Genomic DNA, 22,138 nt, shown 5'->3' on the forward strand with positions numbered 1-22,138 from the left:
CCGGACGAGGTTTATGGGTTCCAGGGTTATGTGACAACTCTGAATGCCATTCAGGAATCAGATCCTCAGAGGCTTGATTTTTCTATGGGGAAATTTACAGGGCTATATTGGATCTGTTTACTGTGTGCCATTTCATTTTTTCTATGCAGACTGCCTCCCTTATATATACATTTGTTTTTTACATGCTTTTTAAAATCTTTGATTGTGCAAAAACAGGTCTGCTTGCATTTTCAGATTGCTAAGCTAAAGATGGTGACTAATATTTTCCTCCTTATCATAGAACAGCTCAGGATCAAAGCCATTTACTTGGGCCTGGTGGTGGTTCATCGCAGAGGGAGGCTGAACCGGGAGCCTGTACAATGCGGTGAGGTTGTGTGGTGGTTTCTTCCTTTTTTTTTTTTTTTTTTCTCTTCTTTCCCCCTCCCCTCCCCCTCCCCTCCCCCTGTCCTCCCCCTCTCCTCCCCTCTCCTCTGGCTCTCTGGACGCTATCTATGTTGCTTACACACTTTACACTCATATGCTCAAACACACCAGCTCTTGAGATCAATAGAGTAATTAAAATTTAATCTTTACTCATGGAATATTGGGGGTATCCATTCCCCGATAAAGAGAAAGACGATTCTCACTCAGCTTAGAAAAAAGAAGGCAGACATAGCGTTCCTACAGGAGACGCACCTTTTAGACCCCGAACATGAAAAATTGAAATCAGACTGGGTGGGGAGGGTTGAATATGCTTCATACAGTTCAGCTAGCCGAGGAGTAGCAATACTCTTGGGGAAGAGACTGGAGTACGAAATAAAAGAGATACTCAAAGACCCAGAGGGTAGATACATACTAATGCAGATAATTATTGCAGGAAAAACCTATACACTATGCAACATTTATGCCCCTAACCGGAGGGATAGAGGTTTCTGGAATGCCCTTGTGGCAGTTATCGCTCCCTACTTAGACACTCATATTATTTTGGGCGGAGATTTTAACCTCACACCCAACTCCCAATGCGATAGGTTGAGAGGGCCACAAAGGGGGAAATCTGGCAAGGAGTCCAGACCCTCGGAAAAATTTGAAAAAGAAACCTTTGCGCTGCTGGGTAGCTCCCTGGACGTGGTAGACATTTGGAGACAACTCAACCCTGATGGAAAAGATTATACCTGCGCCTCGCGTGCATCCCCCACCCTGTCTCGCATAGATCTCTTCCTGGTTTCGAACTCTCTGCTCCCACACATCATTGACACCAAAATTGGGGAAGTGGTGGTCTCAGATCACGCCCCCATAGTGCTCTTTTTGGACGGGAAACCCCCGGTCTCTAACCGACGTACTCTCAAATTCCCAAAACACCTCATTCACTCACAAGAATTCCAAAGCTATTTGGTACACTCTTGGGATGAATACCGGGCAAATAATGCCCAACACGTGGATACCCCAGAACTGTTCTGGAGTGCTGCTAAGGTGGTCCTGGCGGGTAACATAGTTGCCTATCTAGCCCGCAGAAAAAAACAGTGCACAGAGAGGCTTGGGAGGCTGAGGGCGGCCCTCACTGAGGCCTATAGCACCTTTTGTACAACACCCTCTGGTGCGAATCACTGCACCTATATAACCTTGAAAAAGGAATATGAGGCGCTGCTGGCCAACCAGGCATCACAAACACTTCTCAGATCTAGAGGCACATACTATAGATTTGGGGATAAATCCGGGAGGCTTATGGCATCCCTGGTCAACATCCATACCTCTTCTAAACACATAGCCGCACTAAGGGCCAAAGGTAAAATTGTAAAGGATGCCGATTCAATTGCGAAAGCTTTCGCAACATATTACTCAACTTTATATGCCAGTGAGCGCCCAGCTGGAACAAACCTGAGGGATAGATTCTGGGAAAGTGTCAATATCCCGCAGATCTCGGAATCCCAGCTGGAGAAATTAAATGCTCATATAGAAGAGGACGAGATTCAGAGGACAATAATGACAATGTCGCTGGGCAAGGCTTCTGGCCCTGATGGGTTGCCGGTAGAATTTTACCGACTTCTCAAGGAACAAATATCTCCAATCTTAGCAGCTCTATATGCTTCTTATTTTGATGGGGAAAAAACCCCGGGCCCTGAGTTCTCCGCGGCCTATATCACCCTGATCCCGAAGGCGGGGAAAGACAGCCTATTACCGGAATCTTATCGTCCGATCTCGTTATTAAACTCGGACTACAAGATATTGACGAAATTGCTATCCGAGAGACTCAAATTCATCTTACCAGATATTATACATAGTGACCAAACGGGATTCATGCACGCAAGATCCTCGGTGGTCAATGTTCGTCGTGTCTTACAAGTCATACAACATTACTGGTCCAATAAGCATAGGGACTCAGCGAAAGATGGTAAGGAGGCCTTCCTGCTGTCCTTGGACGCAGAGAAGGCCTTCGACCGTGTTGAATGGGACCACCTCTTCAATACCCTGATCAAAGCCAACTTTTCTGGCCCGTTCCTTGAGTTCGTTAAGAACCTGTACCACTCCCCGTATGCCAACATGCTTGTTAACAACACTTTTTCACCGAATATTCACCTTCACAGAGGAACGCGACAGGGTTGCCCCCTGTCGCCTTTACTCTTCAATATTGCTCTTGAACCATTGGCGATTTCACTTCGCCAGGCTTTTCCTGGCATAGATGTCATGGGCCAGACGCAACACTTAGCACTATACGCGGACGACATGCTATTGTTTGTCCAAGACCCCCAGGTGCATATCCCGACTGTTCTGGAGTCCCTAGCTAACTTTGGTCAGTTTTCCGGGTACAAGGTGAACACGCAGAAATCGGAGATCTTGTGGTTGCACCGGAAGTTCTCTGGGGACGGAGATTTCCCATTTACAGTAGCAAGGCACGACATCACCTACCTGGGTGTTAGGATCTCTGCCAACCCCAATAAATTGTATGCTAACAATCTGACGCCCATATGTGCGAAACTGCAGGCCCAGATGGATAGCTGGAGATCTTTGCCTCTCTCACTGTCAGGCAGGATCAACTTGCTAAAAATGATTGTTCTACCCCGCCTTCTCTACCCGCTCCTGATGTTGCCTTTGCTCTTATACAAATCAGACATCAAGATGCTGAACTCAGCAGCGACTCGCTTCATATGGCGAGGGGGCAAACCGCGTATCTCAAGAGAGAAGTTAAGTATGAACTTCCTCAATGGGGGTCTGGCTTTACCAGACTTCAGGCTATACAATTGGGCCGCCCTAATTCGACTGGTAATGGATTGGCAGGTGGGCACACACCACTTCTGTCAACCCTCCCTGGAGCAGGCTGTTCTGGGAAATATCTCGCTGGGCTATTTGCCACACATCACAAACATGAAAACCGTAAAAACCCTAGGCCTCAACACGCTATTCACAGACCCCCTGAGAGCCTGGCATCAGGCTCACAAATTCCTGAAAAAAATCATGCCATGCCTCCAGCTATTTGCCGATGGTTAAAAACCCGGATTTTCCAGCGGGCTCAGATACTCAGCCTTTCCTGCTATGGGAGAGGAGAGGGCTGAAATCACTTAGACAGCTGCTGGACCCACTTTCAAAGGAGATCAAAACCTTTGGGGCCCTACAAAGGGAATTTGACCTGCCGAGAACACACTTCTTCGCCTTTTTACAGGCAAGACATTATGTCACCACCTTAATTAAAGACACGCCAGAGTTCTGGGAGAGTTCTCCTTTCAAGATCACCCAAGCTCTTTACCAAATGGGGAGATTCTCCCTATCCGAAATCTACCAGGCGCTCATACACCAGCACTCGGAGAGTGTTCGTGGGAAGATACAGGAGGGCTGGACTAGGGAGGGGATCGGGGATGTTACTTGGGAAGATATACAGTTGGGGCTGGAAAGGACTAAGACGACCACTTTGTCTGCCATGTTCAGGGAAACCCAGGTGCGCTTTCTACATAAGGCATATCTCACCCCTAGACATTTAGCCAAGTGGGTACCCTCACACTCTAACAAATGTGCAAAATGCTCCTCGGAAGCTCCTACTCTCCTACACTATCTGTGGGAATGTCCCTCAGTTAGACAATATTGGGGTAAAATCCAATATTGGATCAACCAAATCTTACAGATAAGACTAACAATCCAACCTGACACAGTCATTTTTCTCCACTGGGCACACCAACACAGACAACAGGATGCGGTACTGACGTTGGTACTGCTTATAGCCAGAAAATGTATTCTTAAAAGCTGGACCGTGAGCAGAGGTCCTTCTTTCCAAGGCTTCAGAAATTTACTCAGAACGCAAATATTCATTGAACAAATGGATGTCAGAATGGATGTCCAGAATAGGCTGGGCCACTTCCTGCGCAAGTGGCGCAGGCTTATCCTAACTTTTGAACTAGAGATTCAGAGACTGATTCTAATACCATTTAAAGATTCAGCTGCCTTCATAGAGGGGGACTTGAGGGGTGAATGGGAACACTTGTTCACAGAAACGCTAGCCCTACAATGAGATTGCTTTCCTCCCCTCCCCCCCCCCGGCAGCGCCCTCCCTCTCACACCTTGTTCCTTCCACTCTCCACCCTTCCCTCCCCCTTTTTTTTTTTTTTTTTTTTTTTTTTTTCTTTCTCCTTCCACCACCGGGCCACAAGCGGGCTCAGTCTGGACTCCCACTTGGGAATCCTTTAAACTTTTAGTTTAATATAGAGGTTTAGATTAACTTAGTTAGGTTATAGGTGTCAGGTTGACATGTTACAGAATTTGAAAATAAGGAGATAGATGGTGAGTGGACACATAGAAATGTCAGACATGTTATTTATTATATACGCATCATAGATTTCTACAGCCAGATAAAGGCTAATAAGCTCGATTGTACAATTTGTTTTTCTATCAATTTGCTGTACTGATGATGGATGATCTGTGCATCTTTCACATCAGTGATATGGGATTGTATACTTTATCCTTTCACTGTAACTGCAATGCTTTTCAACTGACGATGTGTGTTCTGCTCCATTCTATTTCAATAAAAATGATATTTGAAAAAAATAACAGCCATGTGGAAAACTAGGCCCCAAATAAAGATTTATCACCTCAGTAAAAAACGTTCCTTATATATATAACGTTTTACATACTAAGCCATAATAGAAAGTAATATGAAAATTACCCTTTACTGCATGCATGATGCCAGTCATTATTAAATCACTGCAATCAGGCTTACCTTAACTATATCAGGCACTGTCAGCATTTTCTAGTTCTTATCATCCTCTAGAAAAAAATATACTGAACATACTCAGGGCAGTTAATTCTGCAGGCCATTCTCCCAGCTGAAGTTTCCCCATACTCTTCAGTTATGTGTGAGAACAGCAGTGGACCTTAGTTACAACCTGCTAAGATCATCAAAAACCTCAGGCAAATTTTTCTTCTAATTTCTGCCTGAGGTAAAAAAACAGTACAACGCCGGCACCGTTTAAAAATAACAAACTTTTGATTGAAGATAAACTACACTAATTCACCACATCTCTCTAGCTACTTCCCTTGTCGAGAGCTGCAAGAGAATGACTGGAGGTGGCAGTTAGGGGAGGAGCTATATAGACAGCTCTGCTGTGGGTGATCCTCTTGCAGCTTCCTGTTGGGAAGAAGAATATCCCACAAGTAATGGATGAATCCGTGGACTGGATACACCTTACAAGAGAAATACTCTTTATTCTTTGATCTTAAAAAACTGTACATGACCGTGTGTAAGGCCCCGGTCAACATATAATGCTAATGTATTCATACTTATATTCAGGGGATACGTTACAATTCAAATGAAATATTATAGAATAAGAGAAAGATAATTGTTAATTCACAAATTATCGTAGAGCATATTGGGCTTAATATCAGTATTCACAAAGTTATGACTCACCTCTAAAATGTGAACATGCCTAAATATAAAAAATGACATGCTACAAACGGAATGTACAAAATACATTATATAAGTAAATTGTGAATACATAAAAGGAGCACAATGAAATTGAACATACATATATTGAACCTCGTTTTTATTAATCAAGTGTTCCTCAAGTGACTTATAGGGTCTCTCTTAGACCTGCCTCTTTTAATTATTACTATTAAGAGGAAGACTAGCATTTAGAGTGATCACTTAAAGTGAAAGTAAAGTTATACTAATCGTTCGTTAGCAATGTAACTTAATTACAAAATAAAGTGTACTTTAATTCATGATTATGTATAGATCGCTTTATAACTCTCTCTTTTGTTTTTTTATTTGCCCAATATTGTCGCCATTCCTCCACCTGCATAAAAACAATTCTAATAACAGCGTGACGTTTTCAACCGTATCTAACGGCTTGGTTCCCCCATTGGCGTCTAACTCGCCATGCGTGAAACCTTTCAATGTATCGCAGACAACTAGCGCGTTCACGGAAGCCGCATGCGCATTGTGAATGGGAATTCCCATATTGATCATCACCGGTGTTACACGGACCTTTACATAGAACACCGCTATAGCTGTGTATCATCGTAGCTGTAAGTATTAAAATAGGCAGTTTGTTATGTATTCTATATATCTCAATATCAACCTATTGCAATGTTATTTGAACGAACAAAATCACTATACATTTATTTCATAAAGAATGCGATTATTTTAAATTTCAAAACGCAATTGAATAGTAATCAAAATTATTGTAATGCTCAATTTGCAAACCTTGCAGTATAATCATTCGATTGATAATAATGCTCGTTGTAGTCTATGGGGAGTCTCCAAATGGAAATATGCTGACAGGATGATCTCCGCTAAGTGACTAAACAATGGATCAAAAGATTAATTGCTAGTATGTATCTTTGCAGAGAAAGTTAGCGCATGTGCATAGATTAGCAATCACGAGAACGCGCACGTTGACTTATGCTTGCGGCGGGTGGGACAGCTGAAATTAGTTGAATACAGAAACCTGGAAGAGAGTGGGCGGAGGAAGGGTAATAAAACGGCGATCATAAATATATAAAATATAAAATTTCTAAAAAATGTTTTTAAAACTGAAGTTAGCGACTATAATCTTGGTGACTATATTATACTATGGCAATATTGCCTACTTGAAAAATGTACTTTCAATTTAAGGGCCTAAACACATAAATAAAGAGATATCCACTACTGTTAAACATAAGAGGTGATGGAACATAACGTTTGACTCAATGGACATTGTTATATCCTAGACAATTAAACCATCACCTAGAAATCGACATAAAGTAAGCAAGGTGAATAACAAAAACATAAATAAATCCCCAATTACATATTGCATTAGAACAAATGTAAGCTTATGGACCTTAATAACAATATTTAAGAAACTTTAGCAAATGTAGAATATAAAGGATACTATTAATGTTCACTATTAATTTACTAGATAAGTGATTATGTGATGTAAAATAACATGGGGTAGCTCTATCACAAAGTATCATGAATGAAAGTATAAAGTGAAATGTGTATAGACCCCAGAGGACCTATACATTAGCAAGATGATATGGATGAGAGTGTTCCAAGTACTCACATTAGATTCACAATTTAATGTTATAGAGCTATGTGTTGTGGTTTATATTTGTACCAATACCAGTACACTTAAAATATAACAATTTTAAGACAATAGCTGCAATGGAGTTTTAACCCTGGGAGTTATATGAGAGGGAACTAAATGGGCCTCCAAGGTAGGTGTTTGCCAATTAGTAGCTCAACTATATCTTTCTCTTAGAGATGCATTTTTAGTATAACATTTCTCTTATGTGGTTGAAGAACAAGTTATTAACGGCTTATTTTGGTGGAAACTTATCATCCTAGTCTAGTAGGTAAAATTAAAGTGTCTCCATGTGTAAACTTATTTGGGGCACCTATAAAGAGGAGATGTAGCTCTTATCTGAAGAACTTGCACTGTAGGAATTAAGCTAACAATGTTATATAATTTATAGACATCGACACAAGGATGATAACAGGAGTATATGTCCAGTTTCTAAACAGTCATTAAAACCCCATAATGAGTGTGACTATATAATATTAGCAAATAGTATGAGCTAAGCATATGGGAAATAGAAATAAGATTTTTACAAAAAAGGGGGGGTATCAATGGCACTATCGTATGACGTAATTCACTATGGCTATTGATCACTTCAAATTTCAAATATTATTTGAATCCTATGCCTACTATGAGTGCTATAAGTGTATTCTAGAATGGGACTCTTCCCATCCTTTTTTTTTTTTTGTTTCTAATAGAAATAAGATATCTCCTAAGTGGAAACAACTTGTAGGCATGGTGAGCGTAGATGACAACATAACATTTATATTAATCAGAGTCAAGGGTCCTCATTGATACTTGCTGATCAGGCAAGATATATGATTACAGTCCCTTCTCAAAGGATCCTGTGTGTGCTCTTTTGTGGAGTCACCCTATCCCCAAATGAAAAGCCATGGACCCCAGGAGCTGTGAAGAGGGGCGACATTGGAAGTAGAATGATGATCCCGGCAATCCCATCCTTACAACAGGACAAAGGTAGTTGCGAAGACTCAATCTCGCTTCTAGCCTGACCTCCAAACATGCAGGAGGGGATTTTGTCTTGCTGATCATAAACGGAATAGGGACTCAGTACTTAATATGTCCCGGGTGGTCGGCTGCAAACTGAGCCAGAGTTTGATCATATCTGAACAGCTCCTTAATGTCTCATGAGCAGTTCCTCCATGGGTGGTAAGTAGTGGTGAATAGGTTCTGTCTTAGCAGTTGAGCTCTGCAAAAAGATTTCTTGCTCAACTTGATCTGTTGCCTTTGCCATTTTGGGAATCTTCGTTCACTCTCTCTTCATGATGGGCGTCCGCCATAGAGATTAAGTGAGTGAAATTTCTGTCCAGTTTTTTAGTCAGAGCTGCCAAAAGGTCTTTAATGACTTTATATTTCGTCTCATCCATGTTTAGACAAAGCCTACCATCTGAAAATCAGCAGCGTTGTAGACCTGCTTCACCCGGCTTACTGGGGGGATACCAGGGTAGATATAACCGGGCCGCAGCCCAACCTAGCACTCTTTTCGGATCGTAGCTACTGTAGATGTAATCGCCATAATAGTGTTGTCAAAAAGTACACTGTTGCTTCAGGATTTGGATTTTACTTAGTAAAGATCCATAATCTTTAAATTTATATGTAAATTCGGCTGTTAATCTTTTGAGTATTAGGAGCTTAAGATTTTGCATCTGATTATGTCAGCCATCTGGACACGCCCCATCAATATTAACTTTTATAATCAGATCATTTGGATTGTATAGTTTAGTGTAAGGTTCACTCCACCATGTTTATTTTTTATAAATTGAAATTGAAATAACACTAAGCCATCTACATGAACAAGAAATGATTAATCATCTGGGCGAACCCTTACATTTCTATGTACCTACAAATATTGACAAGCATGGGATACTCCTGGAAACAGTGAAACCCACAAGCCTTTTCCAGACTAATCTGTCTTGCAGTAATAAAATTGTTACTCTGTTGCCCATGTCACAAGCATATTTGACTTGCAAGCAAACTCTAACAGCCAATAAATAAAAATTCCTCAGTGATCATATACGCTCCCAACAACAACAAAGTTAAATTTTTTAAACAGCTAAATAAGTTAGTAAACGACAATAAGAAAGGGACCCTGATTTTAGGTGGAGACCTGAACGCCACCTTAGACCCCACCCTGGACTCCTCCTCAGGGAAACCTCACGCTCACGCCCGACTCCCGAATGTGATTTACAAATGCCTAACACAGTTGGGATTAATGGATATCTGGCACATACAACACAGCTCCCAAAAAACTACACTTTTTATTCTCATTCTTGGACAGTCTATACGAGGATAGATTACCTTTTTATTGATAGAAATCACTTAGCCTTGGCCACAGACTCTAATATTCAATCGACGGCATGGTCAGATCATTCTCAGATCAGCATTGATTTGAACTGGCCCAACCACCCCATCACCCCCTATATGTGGAGGATGGATAACTCGCTTTTACATGACCCCCTCATAAAAGAGGCCTTAGCCAAATCGATGACAGAATATTTTCACATAAACGCAATGCCAGACATTGAACCTAGATGCGAATGGGAAGCCCACAAGGCAGTGATAAGGGGGGAGTGCATCAAACATTCGGCATATAGGAAGAAAACATATAACATGACGCTACGCGACCTGTCAGGTCAACTAGAGACCTTGGAGCTTCATCACAAAAACAATCCTTCTGACTCTATGACATACCTACAGTTGACTAAGGCCAGACAAGATCTTAATAATATCTTAGGGAAAGAAGCACAAAGAAAAGCCCTTGCTATTAGGAGACTGTACGCCTATGAAGGAAATAGATCAGGCCCTTTATTGGCAAAACTGTTGAAAGCCCAGACTGCCAGGTCCCAAGTAGACAAGCTGGTCACAACAGAAAATCAACATTTGTATGACAGTAAACACATAGTGGATTATTTCAGTAAATTCTACTCTAAGCTGTACAATCTAGAGTGTGAAAAGACGCCTGAACACCTACAAGACATGCAAGACTATATAAATAAAGCAGATCTCCCGACCCTAGACGATACACAAAAAGAAACCTTAGAAGCACCACTCTCACTTTTAGAAGTGGTTAAAGCCATTAGAGATTTACCTTCAGGAAAGTGCCCAGGTCAAGACGGCTTTACTAACGCGTATTATAAAGCTTTCAGAGACATTTTGGCCCCACACCTAGTACAAGTATTCCGCGCCTTAGATGATAACCCAGTGCTCTCCCGGGAAATGCTACTGGCGCACATCTCGGTCATCCCCAAACCAGACAAAGACCCCACAGACCCAGGCAGTTACAGACCGATATCCCTCTTAAATACAGATGTTAAGATCCTGGGCAAGATACTGGCCACAAGGATTAACGGTATACTTCAATCCCTTATACACACTGATCAATTGGGCTTTGTCCTTGGGAGGGAAGCTAGGGACAATACCATTAGAGCAATAACCCTGACCTCTTACGCCAAACTCCATAATATACCCACAGTCCTTATGGGGACTGACGCCGAGAAGGCTTTTGATCGTATTAATTGGAACTTCCTCAAAATAACTTTACAGTCACAAGGATTTGGCCCTAAAATGATACAACAAATATTTAGCCTATATACCCAACCCTCAGCTAGAGTCAAAGCAAACGGAATGTTGTCGGAACCCTTTGCTATTAGTAACGGGACGCGGCAGGGCTGCCCCTTATCTCCAACATTATTCATCCTTACCATGGAGGTCTTAGCAGCACACATTAGGCAGAATAGAGATATTAAAGGAATCCCCATTGGTCCGCATAGTTTTAAGATAGCCATGTATGCAGACGATGATTTATTCTCCCTCACAGACCCACTCTCTAGCATCCCAGAGGTATTGAAACAATTAGACATTTTCGGCAACTTCTGTAACTTCTTAGTTAACAAGCATAAATCGGAAATCCTAAATGTGACGCTGCCCAATCCAGTTTTCCACTCTATAAGTAGCATTTGCCCATTAAAACTTAAGACGACATCCTTAAAATATCTGGGTGTCTACATCTCCCCTAACACAACACGACTTTTTGACGAGAACTACTTGGCACTATCACGCAAGCTGCAGACAGATTTCAACTCATGGATAGCTAAACCAATTACCTGGTGGGGGAGAATCCAATGTATCAAAATGACAGTCTTGCCCAGGGTCTTATACATATGCCAGGCCCTCCCGATCCCAGTACCAAAGTGGTACATTGCACATGTGCAGAAACTTATCAACCTCTTTGTCTGGGGGAAACTTAAACCCAGAGTGAACAGGGATAACTTATATAGAGCACAAGACAGGGGGGGGATTGGGCCTTCCGTGTTTAGCGACATACTTAGATGCCATCACTCTACAAAGAGTGTTGGACTGGCATAGATCTACGGAAGTCAAAGCCTGGGTGGCAATAGACTCCAATATCCTAAGGGCCCCGAATGTAGGAGCTCTTTGCTGGGTTCCCAAAGACCTTAGACCCCCACAATGTACTGAGCTAGCGATACACTGTAGAGTTTTCGACACATGGGACCTAATCACTAAACAGAAAAAATACATCTCAAGCTCTCGCTCCCCACTATTCCCAATCCCTAGAAACGCTGAACTGATTGGAGGACTGGACAGGGGTTACAAGAGATTGTTAGGCTGGGATTACACTGCCCCACTGAGAGATTTCGTTTCACAAGGGAGGCTTAAAAAGAGAGAAGACTTAACCGACGTAATGGGAGGAAACTATGCGGGTTGGCTTAAATACTCTCAACTGGCTCACTTTGTCCAAACATCTGCATACAAGCAGGATTATTTGAGGGAGCTCACCCCATTTGAGAGTTTGTGCACCACAACAGGGCCTTTAAGGCATTCATTGTCATTGACCAAAATAATGATTCAGGGGGACCAATCCCATCAGCTCCCCTCATACATGCGTCATTGGCACTCAGACCTACACACTGACATGCAGACAGAGGAATGGCTACATATCTTCCTATGAACAAAGAAAGCTTCGACATCCCCTCAGGCATTGGAACTTAATTTCAAGGTCTTATCACGTTGGTACCTCACCCCGTTGAGGCTGCAATCTATCTACCCTAACGCTTCAGGGAAATGCTGGAGGGAATGCGAAGCCAGAGGAACATACATCCACATGTGGTGGAGCTGCCCTAAGGTCCTGCCCTTGTGGACTTCAGTGGAGAATTATTTAAAACCACTTTTGGGGACTGATCTTTCTCTCACACCTAGAATTGCATTGTTGAATGACCTACCGAAAATAACATGCAAACTGAGACTTACTTTACTCCAATTGGGCCTGACAGGTGCCAAGGCACTTATTGCATTTCACTGGAAGACACCATACACGCCGACTTTACAAAACTGGACGGATAAAGTTACAGACCTCCTACTCTTAGAAGGCTACGGGTACACCAAAAGGGGGAAAGCACACATACTAGCTGACATAAAATTCCTGTGGGAAGACTATGAGAAAAACGCCAACCCTACCCCTGGGAACACAACCTCCCAGCCCAGGACCCAAACAGTAGACTAACAACATACCACTGTCATCACAATCCCCCTTCCCGCACCCCCCCCACCCAACCTCTCCCCCAGGATAGTTGGCCATTTGCTCCCGGTGGAGCCCAAAGGAGCCTGATAGGAAGTAGCGTAACTTGATTAACTACCCAGGAGAGGATACGTGACGAGGATAAATGTTATAATCTTCATTAACTATTCCTTCACATAGTTACATAAGACACTATAAGCGGCTGACAGGTATTATTTATTTTTATTATTTTTATCTTACTTTTCTTGTAGAATATTTTCTTTCATATTTATTTATGTGTATGTACATTTTGAGTTAATCTTCTTAGATGGGTTGTTCTTTTATTTAGAGTAAGAAAGGTTAACGTTTATGACTGTTTGTCTATAATTGAACCTCCTCCTCCAGTATGACATTTCAATACTAACATTGCAGATGGAGGACAAACTAAGAATATGTATACCAATGCCTTTGTAACACTTTATGTATGCCCAGATTAAGTATAACGTGTAAAACGCATTGTGTAACTTCTGTATATCAATAAATAAAAATGTTTAAAAAAAAAAAAATTCCTCAGTGATGATCTGACAGTAGAGGGCCAGAAATATTGTGGTCACTATATCAAATCCAGATTTGGAACCTGAAAATGTGTCTACACTGCAAGACTGCTTTTTCATATCCTAAACAATTGGTAGAGGCATAAGAAGATCAAGCAATCAACTATTCCTTTAAATAATTGTATTTTGAGGGTATAAAGTAAAAGCACACATTATACAAAAATAAAGTTTAATTACACATCTTTTTTCAATTAGGGCGTTTTAAAGCCAAGAAGCTCCTCTTTAAATTAAAACCCATAGTTTAGTTTTAATTGCCAGGTGATCACTGTGATAACAGTGATCACCTGGAGTGAATAATACATCTATTTACATAACTATATCAAAAGGCTCTTTTTTTATCTTTATTTATTATCCAACAAAGTACATAACATACAGGGAGTGCAGAATTATTAGGCAAATTAGTATTTTGACCACATCATCCTCTTTATGCATGTTGACTTACTCCAAGCTGTATAGGCTCGAAAGCCTACTACCAATTAAGCATATTAGGTGATGTGCATCTCTGTAATGAGAAGGGGTGTGGTCTAATGACATCAACACCCTATATCAGGTGTGCATAATTATAAGGCAACTTCCTTTCCTTTGGCAAAATGGGTCAAAAAAAGGACTTGACAGGCTCAGAAAAGTCAAAAATAGTGAGATATCTTGCAGAGGGATGCAGCACTCTTAAAATTGCAAAGCTTCTGAAGCGTGATCATCGAACAATCAAGCATTTCATTCAAAATAGTCAACAGGGTCGCAAGAAGCGTGTGGAAAAACCAAGGCGCAAAATAACTGCCCATGAACTGAGAAAAGTCAAGCGTGCAGCTGCCAAGATGCCACTTGCCACCAGTTTGGCCATATTTCAGAGCTGCAACATCACTGGAGTGCCCAAAAGCACAAGGTGTGCAATACTCAGAGACATGGCCAAGGTAAGAAAGGCTGAAAGACCACCACCACTGAACAAGACACACAAGCTGAAACGTCAAGACTGGGCCAAGAAATATCTCAAGACTGATTTTTCTAAGGTTTTATGGACTGATGAAATGAGAGTGAGTCTTGATGGGCCAGATGGATGGGCCCGTGGCTGGATTGGTAAAGGGCAGAGAGCTCCAGTCCGACTGAGACGCCAGCAAGGTGGAGGTGGAGTACTGGTTTGGGCTGGTATCATCAAAGATGAGCTTGTGGGGCCTTTTCGGGTTGAGGATGGAGTCAAGCTCAACTCCCAGTCCTACTGCCAGTTTCTGGAAGACACCTTCTTCAAGCAGTGGTACAGGAAGAAGTCTGCATCCTTCAAGAAAAACATGATTTTCATGCAGGACAATGCTCCATCACACGCGTCCAAGTACTCCACAGCGTGGCTGGCAAGAAAGGTTATAAAAGAAGAAAATCTAATGACATGGCCTCCTTGTTCACCTGATCTGAACCCCATTGAGAACCTGTGGTCCATCATCAAATGTGAGATTTACAAGGAGGGAAAACAGTACACCTCTCTGAACAGTGTCTGGGAGGCTGTGGTTGCTGCTGCACGCAATGTTGATGGTGAACAGATCAAAACACTGACAGAATCCATGGATGGCAGGCTTTTGAGTGTCCTTGCAAAGAAAGGTGGCTATATTGGTCACTGATTTGTTTTTGTTTTGTTTTTGAATGTCAGAAATGTATATTTGTGAATGTTGAGATGTTATATTGGTTTCACTGGTAAAAATAAATAATTGAAATGGGTATATATTTGTTTTTTGTTAAGTTGCCTAATAATTATGCACAGTAATAGTCACCTGCACACACAGATATCCCCCTAAAATAGCTATAACTAAAAACAAACTAAAAACTACTTCCAAAACTATTCAGCTTTGATATTAATGAGTTTTTTGGGTTCATTGAGAACATGGTTGTTGTTCAATAATAAAATGAATCCTCAAAAATACAACTTGCCTAATAATTCTGCACTCCCTGTAATTTGAGCAAAAATTATACATCTTCGCACTTCGCAGGGTGAATCAAATAGAAAAACAGTATGGTACAACAAGTTCTTCTTGGCCCAATTAAACAAAACATAAATAAATAAGGCCAAACATTTTGTAAAACAAATATCCTTATATGTATTATTTATCAACATAGTCTCATATATGCTAGACTGTCTTGGCCTAAATATCATAGAAGTATATTCTACTAAATTATACCGCAAACTATCCTATATCCTATATAGCCATGTATATTTATGCATGTTTATATATAGAATAAGTTGAAGCATACCTGTATATATATATATATATATATATATATATATATATATATATATATATATATATATATATATAATCAAGATACAGGGGATAAGTGAATATAAATGTTGTAGCTTTTACATAGTTTAAGTATGTATATTATATCATATATCTGAATAACAAGATATACTATAATCTTTCCCAGTCCTGTTAAAGGTAACCATTTAGGCCTAACATTTCCATATCTCAAATAACTGTCTGTATATATACCTAAAATAATTTAGATTTTTGGACCAAAAACCAAAGTATACCTGTTAGAAAGTTTTCCCTAAATTAAAAGACTTACTAAATAAAAAAAAAATAAAAAAAAAACCAAGACAAAAACAAAAACAAAACAAAACAAAAAAAAAAAAAACCACAACATTTTCCCACTCCTCCTTCCCCTCTCTCATCTTGTCGATGATGACAAGTCACGAATTCCGGTCCTGGAAAAAGCTACTGGGGTAGATAGCCAAAAAAGTTCCTATATGCTTCAGTAAAACCCAAAGGGACCAATATTTGTTTCTGCGTAGTAACTGGGTATAACTTGATTATGGGTCTCCAATTATATATAAATTCCTCAGCCCTATCCTTAAACTGAAAAACTGTATTCTGTGATTCAAACACTAATTGTTGGAGTAGCATAGTGCGAAATTGAGAAAATCTGGGTTGCAATACGTCTTTCCATTTTTTCAGAGTCAATATTCTAGTTATTATAATTATCGTATTTAGCATCTTTATCTTCTTGGGTTTTGTTACAACTAAATTGGAATGGATCAAAAAAATTACATGATAGGGTTGTATTTTGAAATTATCGTGAAACTGCCTATAATACCAATGGTTAACTTTACCCCACAATTGGTTAATTTTTGGACACAGAAAAAGCATATGCATAATATCCGCATTAGATAGATGGCATTTTGGGCAGCACTGTTGTGTTGCAGAAGAAAATTTGGACATTATAAGGGGCATTAGATATGTATTATGAAGTAGTTTGGTATTTGATTCTTTCCAGGCAATTGATATATTCAATTTTTCTAATGCAGAGAAGCTCTGAGAGATGTTTACCAACTCAAATCTGTGAAAATATTGGCACCAGAAAGAGACCAAATTTTGGGAAAAAAGTTGTCCCTGTTTAGCTAACATAATATTGTATAGGAGAGAGATTATAAATTTGCCCGCAAGAGCCTTTTTAATACATTTGTTAATCTCAGACCAGCAAGCATCAACACAACTACCCCAATCTTGTGACTTAATATAATGGCGTGTTTGTAGGTATGCGAATAGGCTATGTCTAGGGAGTTCAAAATGGGTCATTAAATAGTTAAGAGAGAACATTTGTCCTGAGGTGGAAAAAAATTGGTGGATATACTTAAGTCCTTTTTGAGCATAAGTCCGATACATTGATTCATATATCCCTGAGATAAACTCCGGGTTGCCTTAAATTCTGACTATAAAATTCTTCTCTCTATTATTGCCAATAGAATAAAAGGGTTTTTGTCCAAAATAATCCATGTAGATCAAACCGGATTCATGAATGAACGCTCTGTAACTTCCAATCTTCGAAAAGTCGAGACATTATTAGACTTTTTTTTAATCAAAATTTGACTCCAAAAGAGATAAAGGGAAAGCCAGATAAGGATCTTGCCATATTATCTGTAGACGCCGAGAAGGCTTTTGATTCCATATCATGGGATCATCTCCTATACACATTGGAACATTTTGGAATTAAAGGACATTGCTTAGATTTTATTGCTATGATTTATAAAAATCCATACTCTGCCTTTCTAATAAATGGTAATTTGTCAGATAGAATTGTATTAGGCCGGGGTACACGACAAGGTTGCCCCATGTCGCCATTATTGTTCAATATTGCAATCGAACCGTTAGCAATTTGGCTTCGTTCAGAACTATCGGGGATAAGAATTGGCACAATGGTTTTTAAAATTTATCATTGATGCTGATGATTTGCTAATTTTTTTAGAGGACTCAATAAAATCTATCCCAAGAATTCTCCATATTCTAGCAATCTTAGCTCCTTTTCAGGCTACAAGATTAATGTTCAAAAAAGTGAACTTTTATGGATTCAAAAATATAAGGGAAGCTGTATTGAACATCCCTTCAAAAACACGGATAATATTAAGTATTTGGGTATTACAGTACATAAAAATCCCAAAATGTGGTATAATTTAGAAATGTGCATGGCGAAAAAATTTGGTTTGGTTCGGATCGATTCGTATTTTTTCGAATTTCAGTTGGGAGCGATTCGAATTCGGAAAAATTTGAATCAATTCGGTTCGGATTTGTTTCAAATTCATTCGGGTTCGAATAAATTCGGTTCGGATTTGTTTAGGATTTATTCGGATTCGAATAAATTCGGCTGGATTCGGTTCGATTCAGTTCGGAAATTCGGAATTTCGGTAAGTGTTAGGTGGGATTAGACTAGTATTATGTACTGTACATTAGGTGTAACCCATAGCAGAGTGATATAACCTAATATACTGTACAATACTAGTGTAGTGATTGTCTTATATGTGTGCGCCTGTGTGCAAATACTGTCTTAATATCTACCAAATGACAATGGTCTTAGTAGTATTTGTATTTCTATGTCTATGTTTATATAAAGAAATGTAAAGAAAAAACGTTTTTTAGTTTTTAAAGAATTTTCATAGAATAATATCTTAACATTATTAAGTTCTAATTCAAATATAAAAATAAAAAATAATAATAAAAAAATATACAAAGATTATTGGTTAAAAATAATATTCTTTTATTAGAATCAATATAAAACAGTCAGTCGAAATTGCTTAATCTTAAAGTGGTTATGTGAGAAAGTTGGTACCAACCAATTGTATTGAGGTGTAGCTAAAATTAGTATATGATATATGTGTGTAAAAACAGTGTATAAAATTAGCAAGTCCAGTTTATACCTTGGTAGGTATTTAAAAATACTTTTTGTAAAAGATTTGGCTTTTCGCTCATAAAATGCACCAAAGGTAGAAAATAAGGTATAATTGGAAGAAATACAGTTGTTAGAGATCGTTGTTGAAGACAACTATTGACACCTGGTTCAACAATAGGTGTTTATTTTCAGCCTTTTTGAAATAAGCCTTTTTGTGATATGACCAAAAGATTTAGGCTAGGTGTTTGAGCCGTTTTCTGTATGTCACAGTAATTATATCACAATAGTTATTGAACACTTAGCTTGTCTTTTGCGATATTATTAATCAACAGACTTTGAATAAGGTACCTTATTTGCAGTTCCAAGTCATATAAGAAGGTTCTTGCGTGTCCAAATGAGGTATAGATGAGAAACTTTCTTTGTCCTTTCAAAGTTTCTAGGAGCGCTTGTTGCAGCGTGTATGTCTCCTGTGAAAGTTGCCTCTGTGACTTCCGTGTTTACTGATCACCTTGGATACAGACTGCTTAGACTGCACTGGAGAAACCCTGCTCTTTACCTATCTGTCAATCTCGCATTTGGTGGGCGTGTCAAGACCGGACACGGAAGTGACAGAGGCAACTTTCACAGGAGACATACACGCTGCAACAAGCGCTCCTAGAAACTTTGAAAGGAAATTCGCCCATCCCTATTAAAGAGGTAGGAGAGTTAGACAGGGATAATTTACTTAAAGGGAAGGAAATTATACCAGTTAGTGACGTTAAAATATACAAATACAGTACACAACAAAATTGCATTAAACCCGTATTTAATAGACATTGACAACTCATAAGAGAAGACCATATCTTAGGGGACAATGTAAAAATAAAACCAGAAATTATTTTTTAAAAAGCGAGTAATCTAAAGAATATTTTAGCTCCCAGTGAGTTTAAAAATAGAAAGATCAGTAGAGATACAAATCTACATGGAGATAAGATAAAAGGCTTCTTCCCCTGTTACAGTTGTGTGGCCTGTAAATATAGTAACAAAATAAATATTATTCCAGCTACAACTAGAAACTATAAATTTGAAATAGAGTATATAATACGGAGAACCTCCAGGGAGAACCATTGTCTCTGGCAACAATAGTATAACTGAGAAAGCTAGTCAATACATAGATCAGAGACTGAGAGAGTATCTGTATACATTACCATCGTATGTGAAGGACATAATGGAAGTCCTTCAGAAATTTGACAACTTAACTCTGAGCAATGAGTCCATCCTGGTGACTTCAGATAGAATCAATCTACACCAGCATTCAGCATAAACTTGGGGAAAAGCCTAGTTCCTGTTATTTGTCATCCAATCAGAGTGACAATAAAACTCATAATCTTTTTGTAATACAATTATTACATTTTATCTTGAATCACAACTATTTCACATTTAAAAATTCATTCTATTTGCAAATGCAGGGAACAGCCATGGGTACAGCTTGTGCCCCAACGTATACTAATTTATTCTTTGGATGGTGGGAGAATGTGACTGTTTTTTCATCAGATAATGACATCTATACACATCATATACCTTTGTGGATTCACTTTATAGATGACGTATTATTCATCTGGGAGGGCCCCTTGGATACCCTGAAAGAATTTATGAATAGTCTCAACACCAACAACTTGAATTTAAAATTAATGTATGAATACAGCTACCACTGAGTAAACTTCCTAGATTTGGAAATCAATAAGAATGACACCAGAGAAATCAGCACAAAGATGTATAGAAAAGCAACAGCTACAAACACCTTATTACATCATGCCCCCAGTACTCTCAAAGCTATTCCCAAAGGACAGTTCATAAGGTTGATATGCAATTGCTCTAATACTTCAGAGTATAAGCAGGAAGCAATAAAATTATCCAATAGGCTGAGAGAGGTTACAGTAATCGCTCTGTGAAATGGGCACAGACACAGGCATTAAAAACAGAGCGACAAAAATTGTTGCAACCTCGCCAAAGAAAAACAGATAATGTTACTATATTGATCACCACTTTCAATCCTTAAATGAACCAAGTTAACAATATAATTAACAATAACTGGCACATATTACAAAATGATCCTCTTCTGACTAGCCAAATAGATAACCAGCTATCCATTGGCTACAAAAGACCTAAGAACTTAAAAGACATGCTAGTCACAAGTCATTATGTTCATAAACCTAAAAGGACAAGTCAATCTCCTGTAGTACATGCCCAAAAGCAATAAAATTGAAATACATACAAGACAAATGTGGCAAAAAGCATGTGTTAACATCACATTTTTCTTGCACCTCAATTGGAGTTATATACATATTGCAACGTCCATGTGACTTTGACTTGTTCTATGTTGGCATGACGACAAGACAAGTCATAACAAGGATATTAGAACATAGTAGAAATATCTGTAATGCCAAAAAAGATTTGGAAAAAGGCAAAATCTTAACTAGTGTTGCCAGACACTTCCACAACAGGCACAACAACAATGAATCATTGATGAAATTTGCAGTATTACAGCAAGCCATCCTCAGTATGAGAGGGGGCAATGTGGAACAGACATTATTAAAAATGGAATGCAAATGGATTCATTTATTGAACAGTGTCAAACCATATGGGATGAATGATAATAATAATTATAATATATATTTATAGCAATACATAAATTACATAATTAATAATTACAATTTATAACATCAACCTCAAGGTCATTTAGGATGTATGAGTTTATTTTAATTACACATGTACTTCTCACTTTTTGTTAATTGTTACTCTATCTCTTATTTTTCACTTTTTAGTTTTACCATGTATTCATTTGTTCAATTGATGGCATATAAGCTCTCAATTAATTTCATGGTTATCCCACTGACTAGGCCAGTCAATTTAAATTCACTACAAGTTATTCACATTCATTTTAGCACTTGAATATGTCACATTAATAGTTAATGATGGCATAGATCTAAAGCTAGTAAACTGTTCACTATATTTGATTTTACATATCAAATAAAATCACGTATTATATTTTCGGCTTATGTCACCCATAGTAAATTTCTGTAGAAGAGACCAATCTGAACTGGTATTAGGTCACACAACTTTTTCACTATTTTTGAGCACGTTATTTTATCTATATAAAATAGTTCCAATTGTTATAAAAACCTTTATGACTAATATCCTAAAGTGATTAACTATGTATTCTTTACAACAGTTAAGTTGATACATTGTATATAATAATTGCAAATATTATACTGTAACTGATATTCTTATATAACTCTAGAAAGACAACCCCTCTAAGTTTCTAAACTCTCATAACAAACGAGAGGCAC

This window comes from Bombina bombina, chromosome 3 (assembly GCF_027579735.1).
Source record: "Bombina bombina isolate aBomBom1 chromosome 3, aBomBom1.pri, whole genome shotgun sequence".
Taxonomy (NCBI): domain Eukaryota; kingdom Metazoa; phylum Chordata; class Amphibia; order Anura; family Bombinatoridae; genus Bombina; species Bombina bombina.